This window comes from Dipodomys spectabilis, unplaced genomic scaffold (assembly GCF_019054845.1).
Source record: "Dipodomys spectabilis isolate Male_0828 unplaced genomic scaffold, ASM1905484v1 ptg000079l, whole genome shotgun sequence".
Lineage (NCBI taxonomy): Eukaryota > Metazoa > Chordata > Mammalia > Rodentia > Heteromyidae > Dipodomys > Dipodomys spectabilis.
In genome coordinates this window covers 1328670-1346247 of record NW_024870756.1, presented here as the reverse complement: position 1 = coordinate 1346247, position 17578 = coordinate 1328670, and the positions used below count along the sequence as shown (strand labels likewise).

Sequence of the window (17578 nt, the reverse complement as noted above, 5' to 3'; positions counted from 1 at the left end):
TCCGAGAAATTAAGTAATGTTTTCAAGATTATATAAACAAGTTTTGTTTCTAAAAATCAAACCCTAGAATCTTCACATATTAAGGTCATCTTTTCCTTCTACCACCTACCACATCACCTATTAAGCTTTTAGCATAGTCAGACAGTTTTGGGGTAACTCTTGAATTTGGTTTCTAGTAATGTCAGTGGACTTTAGAACTCAATGGTTGTTATTAACAATGCAGGAGAGATAACAGGACTTCAGCTAGAAAGAGTAGCATTGAATATTGTAATTTTGAGAATTGCAGTGAGGAAGACCTAAACTCATAGTCCAGCCTGTTTGAACAAAGGGCCCACATAGCCACCAACTCAGGCTGGTTTCACAGAACTTGGGAAACTCACGGTGATCAAAGCATGAACATCAAGCCAAACTTCTTGGAGAACAAGGAGTAGCATGGAGGCCTGGACCTCTTCGGAGGATATCCCTAATTGTGTAGTACCTTTAGTTGGAAATCTCTAATACTTTTTTTTTTTTTAGTTTAAAAAAATTGTTATTATACAGTTGATTACAGAACGCTTTCAGTTACGTAAGTCAGAGAAAAGTACATTTCTCTTTTCTTGGTCAGTCCTGGGACTTGAACTCAGGGCCTGAATGCCTTCCTTCTCTGAGCTTTTTTGCTCAAGGCTAGCTAACACTCTTCCATTTTGAGCTACAGCCCCACTTCCAGTTTTCTCGTGGTTAATTGGAGATAAGAGTCTTACGGAGTTTCCTGCCCAGGCTGGCTTTGAACTGTGATCCTCAGATCTTAGCTTCCTGAATAGCTAGGATTACAGGCATGAGCCACCAGCATTAGAAAAGAGTACATTTCTTTTTGGACAATGTCACCCCTTCCTTGATCTCTCCCTCTAATACCTTCATTTTAATAGAGTGCATTTTTTAAACATCAGAGCTGTTTTGATCCACATTTTATGTATAAGAATGCAGAATGTCTTGTAGTCCTGAATTATACCTTGACTTTTTTTTTTCTTCCTTTTTTGTCAGTCGTGGGCCTGAACTCTGGGCCTGGGCCCCGTCCCTCAGCTCTTCAGCTCAAGGCTAGCGCTCTACCACTTGAGCCACAGCGCCACTTCTGACTTTTTTCTGCTTGTGTGGTGCTGAGGAATGGAACCCAGGGACTCATGCATGCAAGGCAAGCACTCTACCACTGAGCCAACTTCCCAGCCCTACCTTAACTTCTTTATGGAGCTTTTTGTTATAATATTTATGAGGTCCTAGATTTTGAACCTACAAAATGATAATAAAGGCTTACTACAATGAAAAGATGAGAACATACATGTAGGTGACTTTGTAAATTGAAGACCTACTATACAGATACCAGGAAATGAGACCCACAGTACCATGAAAATGAACAGATTGGTAATGACAGTTTTGATATTGGGTGAAGGAAACAGTGATTTTAGAGTGTGGGTAATGACAGTTTTGATATTGGGTGAAGGAAACAGTGATTTTAGAGTGTGGCTAGCTACAGGAGAAGAAGTAAGGTGTATTAAGGGTGGTAGCAGAGACAGCTTTAGATTTCTTGGGAGGTTTCAGAGTGCTTCAGGTCAGAGGTTGAGCCTGATTCAATGCTGATTGGGTCTAAGAGCAGAAATTGCCTGTGTGCTTGGGGCACCCCTTGGACAGTCTTTAGTTCAGTGAAGAGTTAGTGAGAGCCTGATGTGACCCTAACTGTCCCTTAAAATATCTCTTAAAAATCAAATCACATGATGCAAGACTCGTTAAACCTGAATCCTGTGATGGAACAAGACCAACCAGGTATTGGCTTCAGTCTGACCAGCTGGGAAACCAAGGCACTAAAAGAAATAGTTCCCAGTACAGGTCTGGACTGCTCAAACTGATTTGGTCAGAGCAACCTGACTCTTCTATACTGTTTCTTTCCTTCTTATCAAAACTTAGTATTACTGTGTTCCCAAGAGTGAATTATCATTAAAGTAACCACTGTGTAAAAGCTGATCAACCTGGAGTCCTGGAATGAAGTATAGAGAGGCTGGTTAGAGAAGAGGTATTATGTAATGACCTAATTATGAGGCCTGCCATCTGCTTAGAAGTCATGCCTGCCTGGTTAGGAGCCCCTGATTGTGGTTTATTTTCAAGGAGATGGTGAGAGAGAGAGAGAGAGACTTAGAAACATTGGTGCCTTTTTTCTTTTCTTTGGTGGGTTTTTGTTTTGTTTTGTTTTTGTCGGTCGTGGGGCTTGAACTCTGGGCTTGGGCGCTGTCCCTCAGCTCTTCAGCTCAAGGTAAGCGCTCTACCGCTTGAGCCACAGCGCCACTTCCTCTTTTTTCTTTTCTTAAAGACAAATATTTTGCTGACAATAGCTCACACCTGTAATCCTAGCTACTCAAGAGGCTGAGATTTGAGGATCATGGTTCAAAGCCAACCCAGCCCAGAAAGCCTGTGAGACTTTTATCTCCAATTATCTACCAAAGAAGCCAGAGGTGAAGCTGTGGCTCAAATAGTAGAGGCTAGACTTGAGCAAAAAGCTAAGGGACATTGCCCTAGGCCCTGCATTCAAGCCCAGGATTGGCACCAAGAAAAAAAAACAAAAAAACAAAACAAACAAAAACGGGCTGGGAAGGTGGCTCAGTGGTAGAGCGCTTGCCTTGCATGCCTGAGGCCCTGGGTTCGATTCCTCAGCACCACATAAGCAAAAAGAAAAAAGCCGGAAGTGGCGCTGTGGCTCAAGTGGTAGAGAGCTAGCCTTGAGCTGAAGAACTAAGGGACAGTGCCCAGGCCCAGAGTTCAGGCCCCGTGACCGGACCCCCAAAAAAAAAACAAAACCAAATAACATAACCCAAACAAAACGTTTTAAGTAATGTATCTTTATTCCCAACTCATTAGTTCCTTTCTTGAGGTTGGTAGGATGCAGAGGAAAGTAGCTGAAACAACCTTTGAGGGTTTCTGAATAGGCATTCTCCATCAGCAGTACTGGAAGTTTGGTTAAGTTGTAGAAGATACTTGAGTGTTAGGGAGGGGTGTTCATGTGAAGATAACGGACTTCCCAACTACTTAGAGAATCCACTGAGTCCTTCCTCCTCCTCTTCCTATTCTTCCTCTTTTCTTTCTCTCTCTCTTTTTAAAGAAACTAGGCCTAGTGATAACATGCCTGTAATTGCAGTACAATAGAGGCTGAGGCTAGAGGATCACAAGTTCAAGGCCAGCTTGGGCTACATAGTAGTAGTAGTAGTAATAGTAGTAGAGACAGAGACTTGTTTTGTTTTGTTTTTAAATCAGGTGTTTTTATAAGAGCTTCTCCAGAAAAGGTATGTCACATAAATAGATGAAAACTCTGCTGCCACTTAAATGAGATTGTTAACAAATACTAGGGATTTTAGGATTCTGAAATTCTTTTTAATTTTATTGTAAAGATGCTGTACAGAGGGGTACAGTTACATGAGTAAGGCAGCGAATACATTTCTTGTCAAGCATTGTTACCTCCTCCCTTGTTGTATTTTAAACTTGAATTAAAATTTATAAGTATTTTATTGTAGTGACAGGGTGTTTTGTACTGTGGATGATGTAAGGTCTGCCCCAGGCCATGCAGGTCTACCTCTTGGCTAAGTTTCCACCCAGTATCTGTTAAGTAGGTAGCTGGTACACCTGGAAGTAGTCACCTTCCCCTCCTGCTAGGTCACATCTTGGGCCACCTCTGCTCACATGCCTCCCATCTGACCTTAGGAGGGTCCAGGCCCTGAGGTCACATCTAGAACCCGTGTGGCCACACCTTTCCCCCACCTGGCCACACCTCTTCCTGTCCCTGGCCTAGATAAGTCCTGGCCCAGGGGTGGGTTGCCCTATTTGGCCATGCCTGTCCACCAAGCAGGGCCAGGGCAGCAGTTCAGTAAATAAGCTTCTTTTCCTGCCTGAATAGCATGTGGTGGTCTCTTCATGGGATATCTAATGAAACCTACCTGTTCAATATACCTTATAGGTGAAAATTCATATTTTGAACAAATATTATGGTTTTGGAAAAAAATGAAACGAACTCAATTCAGAATTGAAATAGAAACAGCTATGCTCATGGAATCTGATGAGTTGCTTCTGACTTAGGTCTTAGGAATCAAATTGCTAGGAATCAAATGATGAAATCAAAGGACATCAGGAAAGTGGGAACAAGTGTCTTTGGGCCCATTGCTGAGCTGCACTCAGGCCGATAGGATCTTTGGGCTGTCAGCTTTGTAGCTGACTCAGAAGGACTTTGGCTACTGACTGTACGGTAAACACACACACACAAACATACACACATACATACACACACACACAATGAATTTCAAATTTTGCTTTTAACTTTGTAAACTCTTTAAGAGATCCTTATCTGAAAATCTCTGCTTGAGGATTTGTGCCCCTGTCAGGAAAATTCAGTGGTGCAGTTGTGTGCAGTTGAGTGAAACCTTCCCCAAAGGAAAGAATGTTTTGCTGTAATGCTCCTATTGCTCAGATGTCAGAGGGCTGCTGTAATTTATTTCCTTTTCCTTGCTCTTCTCCCCTCACCTTCACACCGACCACCCCCTCCCTCCCAGCATGAAAGCAACATTTGTCTTTTAAAGAACTGATCCTTCCAATTCCTGTGTAGAATTGAGGAGTTAGTCCTGTGTGTTTGCTGTCCCTAAAGAATCACCCAAGTATAGCAGTTACCCAGCTCCAGAGGTCAGAGTCATCCAGCACCACATTTACTTTACAGATAAGGAAACTAGGGCCCAGAAAAAGTGTGATGACTTGCTCACAAGGATGGCTTGTCATTTGTGGAACTTGGCCCAGAACTAGGCCTCCTGACTTCCTACCCATTGTTCTTTCTTTCTGCTGCCCCTTGGTATCTCTCACATGGAGATGTTTGAAAAGCTGCCAGAGTTCTGGGAAGTGGCAGTCACACATGATAAAGGTGGGTGGGTGACTGAACTGTCATGGCTAAAAGCCTGGAGGCTGATGTGGGACTCTCACTGGTGTCTTACTTTCTCCCAGCCTGAGGGAAGTTTGGAGAGATTCAACATCAGCATCCTTTTCCTCATATTTGCAAAGGCTTTGGGACAGCAAATTTTATTTCCACAACCTATATTTCTTCTTCTTTTCCTATTGTTTTTGAGCCCTGTTTGTGAAACTGCCTTAGCCTAACTTACCTCTTTTACCTTGTCTAATGTTCACACTAGCTTGAGCTGGCATCTGGCAAAGAGGTTTCATTCTGTAGGGTCTTGACTAGTCATTTAGAATGTGGATACTATCTACAGTAACTCTCCCCCTCCCCCCCCCCCAGTCTTTTCAGGAAAACAAGAATTTGCGAAGTCATTAGCTTCCTTCCCCCCAGACCCGTTGAGCAGCAATGATAGTTTCTCACTACTGCCCTACCCCAGAGTGGTGCAGCTTATTTAATCACACATATTATATTCTCTCTCTAAACATGAAGACACTCTTGATTTTCTTCGAAGTATTCTTCATATACTGTTTTTTTTTAACTGTTTATTTCAAAGAGACCCGAATATCTCCTGATCATGGGATAGTAGCTTCTCAGGTGGGCAAATGATCATTGTATCAGCTGCTTTTTTTTTTTGGGTGGGTCTTGGGGCCTGAACTCTGGGACTGGGTGCTGTCCCTCAGCTCTTCAGTTCAAGGCTAGCGCTCTACCACTTGAGCTACAGCGCCACTTCCGGTTTTCTGGTGGTTTATTGGAGATAAGAGTTTCACGGACTTTCCTGCCCAGGCTGGCTTTGAACAGCGATCCTCAGATCTCAGCCTCCTGAGTAGCTAGGATTACAGGCTTGAGCCACCGGCACTCCGCTCAGCGGCTCAGCTGCTTTTTAGAAACATGGATCCCACAGCCCCACTGAAGCCAGCTAATTATGCCCTTTATTAGCATTTTAGCTATTTACCAAGTACTTTATCTCAATGCTGTAAGGTCCGCTCCTGGATAGTGAGCAGACTCCACCCTCTTCGCAGCATAGTCTCCACCCAGTACCTGCATTACCTAGGCAACTGGCACACCTGGAAGATGTCACATCTGCATCCAATGAGGTCACATCTGAATTTGATGTGGCCACACCTTTCTCCGCCCATACCCTGGATAAGGCCTAGCCCAGGCCCAGATGCTCTCTTTTTCTAGCTCTTTCCCAGCTCTTTCCCAGGCCTCTCCCTGCCCCCCCACGTGGAGGGCCAGACATATCCAGAAAAAGATAAATCACTGAATTAGAGAGTACCTCCACCTAAAGGTTTCTGTTCTTAGCATGCACTAAAAAATTGCAGTATTCGGGGCTGGGAAGGTGGCTCAGTGGTAGAGCACTTGCCTTGCATGCCTGAGGCCCTGGGTTCGATTCCCAGCACCACATAAGCAAAAAGAAAAAAAAAGCCAGAAGTGGCACTGTGGCTCAAGTGGTAGAGCACTAGCCTTGAGCTGAAGAGCTGAGGGACAGCGCCCAGGCCCAGAGTTCAGGCCCCATGACCGGTCCCAAAAAATAAATAAATAAATAACTAAAAATTGCAGTATTCCAGGAAAAAAACTGTGGAGCATCTGAAACAAGGTGATGCTAATGAGTATAAGCGGAAATAAGCAAACTTGAAAGAGGTGGAGAAAAGATTTGATAATCAGGAAGAAAGATGTTACTAAAGATAGGAGATAGGGTAGATAATGGTTGATGATTTCCAAGCAGACATAATTAGATGGTTGCATCCACAGTCATAGAAAATACAGGAAGTGCCCGGTGCCAGTGGCTCATGCCTGTAATCCTAGCTACTAAGGAGGCTGAGATCTGAGGATCACGATTCAAAGCCAGGCCAGGTAGGAAAGTCTGTGAGACCCTTATCTCCAGTAAACCACCAGAAAACCAGAAGTGGTGCTGTGGCTCAAGTGGTAGAGCGCTAGCCTTGAGCTGAAGAGCTCAGGGACAGTGCAGTTCAAGCCCCACAACCAGCAAAAAAGAAAGGAAAAAAAGAAAATACAGGAAATGAGGCAGGGGGAGGGGCTGATTGGCTGAATTCGGAGTCCATATGAAAATTACAAGTGGAAATATCCATTAAGCCAATAAGAAAGTCAAATCTATGGGTCATGTCTTCTAGAGACAGTAATTGGTCCTACAGATATTATAAAAACATTCTTATACTCTTCTTTAAAAGGGAAACATAAAATGCAATATATTTTTCTGTTTGTAATTCTTTTTTTTTTTTCCTGCTATCTATCTTTAAAGAAAACTATACAGGGGGCTGGGAAGATGGCTCAGTGGTAGAGTGCTTACCTTGCATGCATGAGGCCCTGGGTTCGATTCCTCAGCACCACATAAGCAAAAAGAAAAAAAAGCCAGAAGTGGTGCTGTGGCTCAAGTAGTAGAGTGCTAGCCTTGAGCTGAAGAGCTGAGGGACAGCGCCCAGGCCCAGAGTTCAGGCCCCACGACTGGACCTCCCCCCCTCCAAAAAAAAGAAAACTATACAATGCAATGCTCATAAATTTGTTAATTGACCTACAGTGTGCCAATGATAGCACAAAGGAAGAGGATGAGAATAGGACTGTCTAGGAATATACTTTTTATATAATGTTTAAATTAAATTGGTATTAATCTGAATTAGAGTATTATAAGTTGAAGTGTTAATTATAACCCTAGGGCAAACATGAAGGAAACAATCCAGAAAATGGAGGGAGGGGGAGAAACAATAGAATTAAAATGATACATTCAACACAAAGGACAGTAATGGATAAACAGAGCAACAGAGAGACTTGAGGTACTTATAAACGAAAATACATATAATAAATAGAAAAATGGCAGACATAAAACCTATCCTGTTGATGCTTACGCTTTTTTTTTTTTTTTTGTCGGTTGTGGGGCTTGAATTCAGGGCCTGGGCACTGTCCCTCAGCTCTTCAGCTCAAGGTGAGCCTCTTCCACTTGAGCCACAGTACCACTTCCGGTTTTCTGGTGGTTTATTGGAGATAAGAGTCTCATGGACTTGGGGCTGGGAAGGTGGCTCAGTGGTAAAGCCCTTGGCTTGCATGCCTGAGGCCCTGGGTTCGATTCCTCAGCACCACATAAGCAAAAAGAAAAAAACCGGAAGTGGCGCTGTGGCTCAAGTGGTAGAGTGCTAGTCTTGAGCTGAAGAGCTGAGGGACAGTACCCAGGCCCAGAGTTCAGGCCCCACGACCAGACCCCTCCAAAAAAAAAAAAAAGAAATGTATGGCAAAACTGCACATGCAACATCCTTTGGAAACCCAGAGGGAAGAGAGAAGAATGTCAGCAGTGAAAAATCGCTGCTTGGCTGCCATGTCAGGGGCCATCTGGAAAGAACCACAGGAAGGTCTGGGCCTTGCAGAAGGCCTTAGAGAAAATAGGTTATTTAAAATGTGTTTGTGGAGAAAGGAAAAAGATGAAGAAACCAGTAATGAGTGTGAGGTTTTGGTTTTTTCCTCTTCTAAATCAGAAACTTGGACTATGCTAAATAAAGACAGGGGATTAGGGGCATAGTTTCTTGAATGAAACCTCTTTAGGGATTAATAGACTCTAGAGGCAGGACCAAAGGTAGAAGTGACATCAGGATTGATATGGGAAAGGGGCATGAAAGACAGTAGGTACATTCAGGATCTTATAGGACTTAAGTTTGGGATAGTAGAAGGAGAAAAACTCAGTGCCCTTTGGTGTTGAAATTTTAAAATTTTTAAATTGTTATTATAAAGGTGATATACAAAGGGATTACAGTAACATAAATCACATAAAGAGTGGACCCTTCTTTCCCTCTCTACCAACTTTTTCCCTCCCATCCATTCCCACAAGTTGTCTTTCATTTTCCACATGTGTCTAGTAAGTACCACTGCTGCGTCTAGTGAGTACAACTACTGCATGAGACTTTTTAAAATGATGTTTTTGACCCTGAAAATAATTTTAGATCTAAAGGTAGGTGGCTGGGCTGTATAGATCTGTGATGTGGAGGAGAAGGCGGTGTACTCAGGAGCAGATCTCATTGCATTTGAACTGTAGCCTGAGCCAGGTTGTTGATGTGCTCAGCTTTGGACTCAGGTTTCCTTAGGATTGAATCACTAATTGCAATGAAGTATAGGATCTTTCTAATCAACTGCATCTCTCTTTATTCAACCTTCAGAGGAAAGCCTAAGTTGTCTTTTTGTTCTGAGTTTCACAGAATGTATTTTCTACCCTTTTGTCCCCCATCACATACTCTTACTAACATAACCCTACTGAGATGTGTGTGTGTGTGTGTTGTGATTTTGCCTAATGCTGTTTTTCACTTACAATTAGTTACTGCTTGAAAGCTGAGAGGTGAGGTGGCCGTGTTCCCTTTTATTGCCCTAGGGGGAAGGAGTGAGGAATGTAGCAAGTTCTACCCCGTCTCCTATCCAATGCAGGAGGACCCTCGCAACTCAAACCACAGTTTCCTAGGAGCTTTCATTTCTTGGGAGGCCTTAATGAAGATGAGTGGGATACAAGGATGAATTTAAGAATAAGAACACTTCCTTTAACTTCTCTTAGCCTTCCTGACCTACAGTGCTGGCTTCCATTGAAGTCCCTCCTGTGTCCCGTGGAGACAAACATTTCAGGGATTGGGGGGGAGGCACTGGCAACATCTGGGCTCCTTTTTGGCACAGTATAGATTGTGTCCTGCTTCCTGCTGTTTAGAGTGAATACAAAGGGTAAGAAAATAGAATTTGGTGAGGAAGGAATGTAACTCAAGCTTTGCAGCTGCAGTCTGATCTGAGAAATGAACTCCACTGTGCTGGAAGGTAGAAGATGTGCTGAAAAGCAATGCACCTGTAGTTACTTAGTACTCTCTCAAGTTGTCACTCAGCGCTTCCTGCCCTGGGGGCAGAATGAACAAAGAGGAGGAGTGTTAGAAGACCACTTCTCCCTTACACTATTGGAATAAATTCTACCTTTCCTACTGCATAGAGTATTTATAGGACTGTATAGTAGACACTGTTGAGTATGTGGAGCCAGAGGTCAGAAATCAGAAAGTGAAGTGAATTCCTTGCTTAGCTGTGTCTCATTTTGTGTTCGTTGGGTCTCTAATGGATGTTGGGTAACTTGATGAGAAAATCATAGTGAAGTGTGCTGGAGAATCTTTTGGAAGCCTATTTTGTGATTGTGAGCATGGTGGCATGGGACAAGAGCACTGTCTATATATCTAGGTTTGGGAAAGATGATTGGAGTTCTGCTGCTCATAGTGAATTTGCAGTTGGTCCCCATTGACAAGATGGATATAATACTTGTCTCACGGGATTGTCACGAGAATGAAATTAGTTAATGCATGTGGGAGTGCTTAGCACAGAGATGAATCTCAACAGGCTATTTCTAGCAGTGTCCTGAACAGATGTGCTATAAAGTAGATGGAAGATGTAAAGGTCTGTTGAGGAACAAGCCTTGCGACTGACCTTAACACTGTGTATGCTTCTTCCTATATTCAGATAGATCTGTTGTTATTATTGCAATGTCTAAGTGGTCATGCCTCTGTGATTATTGATTTGATCTTGTGAAAATGAGCCTTTAGGTCCCTTTTTAATTTAATTAATTAATTAATAATTAATTAATTAATTTGCTAGTCCTGGGCTTAAACTCTGGGCCTGAGCTCCTTTTGCTCAAGGCTAGTGCTCCCATGTGGTTGGGGAGGGAGTATCAGTTATTGTGTATCTTTTGAATGGAAAGGATTTTTCTATTTTAATCCCAGAAAGTTATTGAGGAGGAAGAAGGGGTTAGTGGAGGTGAGGAAGGCTTTGTAGCAGTTGTGGTCTGGCAGAACCTGAGTGGGTATGTGGGAGGCTTTCTGGGCCACGCTGTTCCTGTCTCCAGGCTATTCTCCTGCTTTAATTCCTGCTCTGTGCTTCCAGAAGACAAGACAGGCATTGGTCTACCTCACTGCATGACCATTATGGCCAGTGGGAACATTTTCCAGGAATTTAGCCAGTTGGACTTAGAGTAAATGTAGAAACAAATTAGTATAAAATCTCCAGGATGAACAAAGTACCTTCACATAAAATGAGGGTCAGTAACAATGCTGTATCCAGCTATAATAGAGCTGTAGGCCAAAGGAAAATCAATACTAATTGTCTTTATTTAAAACGTTGAAATTTTTCATGGATTTTTTTTTTTTTTTTGCCTTAATTTTGGTTTTAAGAAAAGGTTAAAAAGCTGGGCACTGGTGGCTCACGTCTGTAATCCTTGCTCCTCAGGAAGCTGAGATCTGAGGATCACAGTTCAAAGCAGGAAAGTCCGTGAGATTCTTATCTCCAATTAACCACCAGAAAACTGGAAGTGGTACTGTGGCTCAAGTGGTAGAGGCTTACCTTGAGCTGAAGAGTGCAGGGACAGCGCCTGAGCCCAGAGTTCAAGCCCCACCACCGACAAAAAAAAAAAGTTAAAAAGACTCCCATCTTGACAAAAATGCTGGGCATGGTGGTAACATGCCTATTACCTCAACATTGCATGGGTAATTTAAATAAAGTAGGAGGTTGTCTGCTCCGATCAGGCCTCAGGCAGAAAAAAGAAAAAGAGAGACCCTGCCTGAGAAATAAAGGGCTGGGGATCTGGCTCAAGTGATAGAATACCTGCTTAGCAAATCCTGATACTACAAAAGGAGAGGAGAAGGAGGAAAGAGAAACACATTCTCTTGGGGAGATGGATACTAGGAGAGGGTGTGGGTTAGAGAGAATGCGTATTATTTAAAAAGATTGTTGGCAAGTATAAACATAGAACAGTGAACCTCTTAAAATTGTATTAGGAAAGGGGGTAAGGAAGAGTGATAGAGAAATTGGAATACATTGCATACATTCCACTGAGTACTGTTTGTGGAAACAGAATGAAATCCTCCTTTGTATTGCTAATGTATGCCAATAAAAATGATAATATAAAGATGATACATGATTGCAATAGAAAATTTGGAAAAATAGAAAGGATTTGGAAGAAAGTACACATCTGTAATTCTATCACCTACCGGTAAATTAGTGTTAGGAATTTTTTTATGTGTTTTCATCACAGCATTTTGTTGTGTTTTCTTCTAATCTCTTTGCCTTTGGCACCTATCTTTAGGTAGCTGGGTTGTTAATAAACTTTTTTGTTTTTATTTAATGTATTGTTAACATGTTAATATATTCCAAATGTTAAAATATTACTGGCTGTATAATATCTTTTGTATGGGCATTTTGGGGTTTTTAAAATAATTTTTTTTACTAGACAATGAATCATTTTTCCATTTTCCATACTTAATAGATTTGTGTGCGTGTGTGGTGTTTTTGAACATTCTCTTGTGTATATTTTAGATTATACCCATCGAGGTAGAAGTAGAACTTTCAGGTAATTTTATAGAATTTTTATACATGTTACATATTGTTTGTGGTACCTGTCAGCTGGCTTTCCTACCAGAAGGCTTGACTGCTTAGCTTGAACTGCTTGCTGATACAGTGTGCACAGTACTAAGCTCTTACCCCTTAACCTCTTCAACTTGGTTTGACTTATGGCCTTAACAGCAGTACAAGACACTTGGACAGCATTGTCTTACTCTTCCTTCTAGGCCCAGTGGGATCTCCTGATTTACAGATTGATCTCTCTTCCTTGTTGGTTATAAGCTTCTGTGGCACCTTGGTTTCCCTTGCATGCCTGGCTTCCAAGGAGTGAACATTGTAAATCCTAATTAAGCTTCAGATTTTCCCCCCTAGCTTCTGGCTTCTCTTCACTGACCTGTGTCTTCCTTCTTCAGTCCTTCATGGAGGACCCCAATACCCTGTGGTTAATGAAAGGACTATCTTCCTCTAAACCCTATATCACTTTTATTTTTAGTACTCGTTTATGCTAATTTGATTTCTAGGCTGTTAATATTGGATCTCTGCATCAATAAAGCTTGGTTTTGTATGTTTGGTTTGGAGCCCGAGTCAAATCAGATCACAGCTGGGCCCAAGAGGGCCTGGGAATAGGCTATCCCTGGAGTTTTACTGCATGGCTGGAACTCCAGAGCCAGAAACAAGCTCTACAGGACTGTTCTCTTCCTGTTCCAAGCCCTTAGTTTCTTCAGAGTCTTTCTGTAAGTTTTTCTTTTTCCTGAAGGACTATCTCAACTCAGAGCTTCTGTGGAACAGGGTGGAAAAGCCTTCATGGAAGCTGCTACCTGGCCATCTTCTCTACTGTGCAGATTGTAGGTTCATACAGGGCCAGAGAGCTAAGGGGAGGCACTCACTTCTAGAATTGAAGGAGGTGCCCCAAAAACAGTAATCGGATTTATGTGCAGTATTGTAAACATAAAAGTCAATGCAAAAAAAACCATGATGAACAAAATATCAGAATTTAAAATAATGAACAGGATCAGTAACAAAGCTGTTGCCAGCTGTTCTGCAGCCTGACATAAAAGGAGAATCAGTTAGAGTGACTCTGTATTTTTGTGCCCCAGGGAAGAGTTCCAGTCCTGGTTTTACACCAAAGGCAGAAATAATACTGTTTATCAGTTGGAGCTGGTGTGCTCCTAGTCCTTTCTTTTTTTGAGTCAACGTCTTGACAGGTATGGCCCTAGCTGAGCTTTTATTTCATTTAATATGATAGACTCCAGCCCGTGTGTTTCCTTCCATTGAAGGACTAAATCCTCTTCTGTATGATTGCTTTCTGATAATCCTAGGTAAAAACCACCTTCCAACATCCCTAAGTAATGAATGTTCTCAGTACAGTTTTTTTTTCTTTTGCAACTATATTTATTTCTAATTGAAATTATAGTGTAACGTTTTGATTCATGCATATAGTATGTAGTAATCAGTTCAGGGTAATTGCTATTCCTTCCATTTTTCCGCTTTCTTCCTTCCTACCCGTTTGCCTGCCTGCCTGTATTTTCTCCTTCCCTCTTTTCCTCTCCCTCTCACCCACTTTCTTTCCCTCCCTTTTGCTACTAGGGCTTGAACTCAAGGCCTCACACTCTTACTTGGCTTTTTTACTTAATAAGGTACTCTACCACTTGAGCCATAGCTTCACTCCCAAAATTTCTAAAATTTCTAATTCATGAAATGCAATTTTCCCCCTTTTGGTACTAAAGTTTCAACTCAGTGTCTCATGCTTGTTAAGCCACATGCCCTCAGCCCTCAAAGTACAGTTTTCAATGTTCTAGTAGTCTGTTCTGGATGCTTTCTGTTAGGCTCTATAATGCTTGAAATGATTAAAACTCTAGATCATATTAGAGCTTAAATATTATGCAAACCTATTGGTAGCTTAGAGGCTACTTGGTGGAAGGATCAAAAATTTAATCCAAATTAGATTAATGAAGAGGAATTTATTAGACAAACACAAGGGAACCCCCTAAAACCCAAGAGTGGGATATGAAGTTAGATTGTATGGATTCTCCTGTCTGTCTACCTCTCTTCCTGTAGGGCATCCTCATAATGTCAGATTACGTCTTCCAAGCATCTACTTATTATTTTTTCTTTATTGCAAAACATTCTTCTGTGCCTATTTGTGAGTGTGCCCTTGGCTGACAGTAGCCTCTTATAAGGTGGTTGTATAGCAACCATCTGATCAAAGTTCTTGGTATTTACTTCAGATTCTCAAGAGAGAGATGAGCCAGCTCGCTTAAGTGGGCCACTGGATAGAATGTATCTAATCATTATATCAGCTTGAGGTGAAGAGTATGGTAAATCGAATCATTGTGGGGAAGTAAAATATCCTTGCTCTCTGAGAGAATATAGACTTAGTGAGAGACCATATGCAGACAAGTGAGATACAATTATTTTAAGAAAACTAGAGTTTTCCAAAGGAACCAAACCAATAGGACATATATTTGTAGAGAGAACTTATTAGATTGGCTTATAAGGCACACAGGCTGAAAGTTCTACATGACTGTCAGCAGCTGGCTGGTGAACTTGAAAAAGGCAAGAGTAGCTCAGTCCAAGAGTCTGGAAGCCTCTGAACTAGAGAATGAGTGAGTGGTGATATAGTCCCTACTATGAGGCCAAGGTCCTCGGAGAGTCAGACCTGAGTCACTGATGCAAGCCCAAGTTCAAAGGCTGAAGAACCTGCAATCTGACATCCAAGGACAACAGCAACAGAAAACATACCTATTGAGGAAGGGAAAGTGAGAAAGGCAGAGAGAATAAGTTTACTCCTTTCCACTTTTTTGTTCCGTCTGGTCCCTGGGCCTCTTGGCTGGTGTTGCCCATATTCAGAATGGATCTCTCCCACTCAGTTTATTGACACCCCCGCCTCCCCCCCAATACCACTATTCTCTATAAATGCTCACAAACCTAGAAACATACTTTACTAAATCTCTAGGCATCCCTCAAACTAGTCAAGTTGATACCTAAGGGTTGGGTATATAACTGAGTGGGGGGAGTCTTACTTAGCATGTATGAGGCCTTGAATTTAATCCTCAGCATCCATGGGTGAAAAAGAAAAGCTGGCGTTCAGAAATACCCATCACAAACCCTGACCACCATAAATTTGTATGCTGAAGTATTTAAGAGGGAAATTCACTGAGGTTCATCCAAATGTTTGTCAAAGATTAGATGAGTTGATGTTTGGATAGATGAGTATATAAAGCACAGAGAGTAAAAGGTTATTTGTAGATTACAGGTGGTATATATATATGTGGATGGTTGCAGTGTGATTTTTTTTCAGTTTTACTGTATTTGAAATTTTTATGGTAAGATCAGGAAAAGTATAGAAGTTTTTATATACTACTGCAGAAATTTGGGCTTTTGTATGCTTTGGCAAAAAGAAGGGGAATCAGTAACAGAAGGAGCTCCAAGGATGGAGTGGAAAGGATGGTTTCTGGGGTTAGGAGGAAATCTACTTGGTGATAGCTTTAGTTGGGGTGGAAGAAGGTTGCATGGTCAAGGTGAACTTAGCCTCAAAGGTACTTTGATACCCGTGTACATCCATGACATGGATACTGAACTCATACTAGCACACTAGAAAGTGTTGTTTCTGAACAGAATTAAGATCTTACTCTAAAAGTAGTAAAGAGAAAACCAAGAAAGCTTTGAAGCATGGAGTTAAACTGGAATACTCTAGAATTAACAGTTGGGAGCTGAGAGAATGTCAGGCTATGTTTTATCCTTGCCAAGTCCTATGTTTAGAGAATATGGACCAGTAATCGTACACATGTTGGAAATGAATGGAGTCAGAACTTCGGCATCTATAGCATCTAGGTACTGGCATAGCTCCCTCAGCTTCTCTGTGTGTATACCACTTTCTGGAAGATGGTGGGCCACTGCCTCAGGGAAAGCTTGGCTCTGTTCTCAACTGAAGGATGGTGTGGAGTCCAGTGCTTCTTGACTTCTTTTTCCAAGTACAAGAGTATTTTTTTTTTTTTTTGGTGGGGGCGTGGGGCTTGAACTCTGGGCTTGGGCGCTGTCCCTGTGCTCTTCAGCTCAAGGCTAGCACTCTACCACTTGAGCCACAGCACCACTTCCAGTTTTCTAGTGGTTTATTGGAGATAGGAATCTCACAAACTTTCCTGCCCGTGCTGGCTTTGAACCGTGGTCCTCTCAGATCTCAGCCTCCTGAGTAGCTAGGATTACAGGTGTGAGCTACTGATGTCCAGAGAGTATTTTTGAAAGAAGGGATCATCTGTAAGATAAGTGTTCCTTATTGTGATAACACAGAAACTTCTCCCATATAGCTGTACTTTGAGCATCATGCCCAAGGATGGAGAGTCTAACCTTCTGAAGTACTGGGACCCAATAGAGTATTTTGTTATTGTTATTGTTGCTTTGTTGTTTGTTTTGCTCTCCTTTATAGTACTAGTCAAACAAGTTGCGTAACAAAACACGTGAGTGCCCCACAGTAAATTATCCTGTCATCATCATTATCATCGTACCTGCTCTCAGTCCATTTACAGTCTACTAGGGCAGAAGGCATCAAACCAGGAATTACCCACACAAGTGTTTAATTATACTTATGAAATATTCTGAAGGAAAAGTAGAGGATACTGTTTACAACTAGGCACTCAACCTTATCTGAAGCAGCTGTGAGTAGGGGCAATCAAGGAAGGCTTAGTCTGGAGTTAAGTAAGATTTAGCCTGAAACCTGAAGGATGTTAGTAGAAACTGGTCAGGCCAAGGATAGAGTGACATGGGCAAAGAAAAGTACATGAACAACTTTAGGTAGATTGGAGGAAGCAAGAAGGCTTTGTGGAATAGTGAGCAGTGGAAAGCTATGAGATATGAGGATGCTGGGAGATCCCATCTTTCAGGCCTTACAGGCCATAAGCAGCACAGGGAGTTTTATTCTAGAACAAATGGACAAACCTTGAGCAGCACTAAACAGGTGAGTGGCATTGATTTCTGTTTTGAAAAGATGATACTGGCTGCAGTGAAGACAAAAGAGAGTGGCTCAGGCTTAGTCTGACCTGGAGAAGCTTCTCTATGGATTTCAGTGAACAAACAGTATAACCTTCCTGATGTCTCACCACTTTTTATATTTGCCATATAGCTAACCCAGGGGCAGTAGTACAGTGAACACGGGGCCAGGTAGCCCAGGAAGGCTGTGTTTTGGTCAGCCTTAGCTGATGATAGGGCTGAACTTGCTGTGCTGCGATTCTATGTGTGCAATGATTCACAAGCCTTTGGTATGCATAAAACAACGTGGTTTCTTAA

General features: G+C 42.0%; 1 protein-coding gene across 4 annotated transcripts in view; it reads left to right on the top strand.

The window, feature by feature from the left end:
• Positions 1-17578, top strand: part of Aak1 (AP2 associated kinase 1) — a 175211-nt gene that overhangs the window by 63485 nt on the left and 94148 nt on the right. The gene's annotated exons all lie outside the window — the stretch shown is intronic.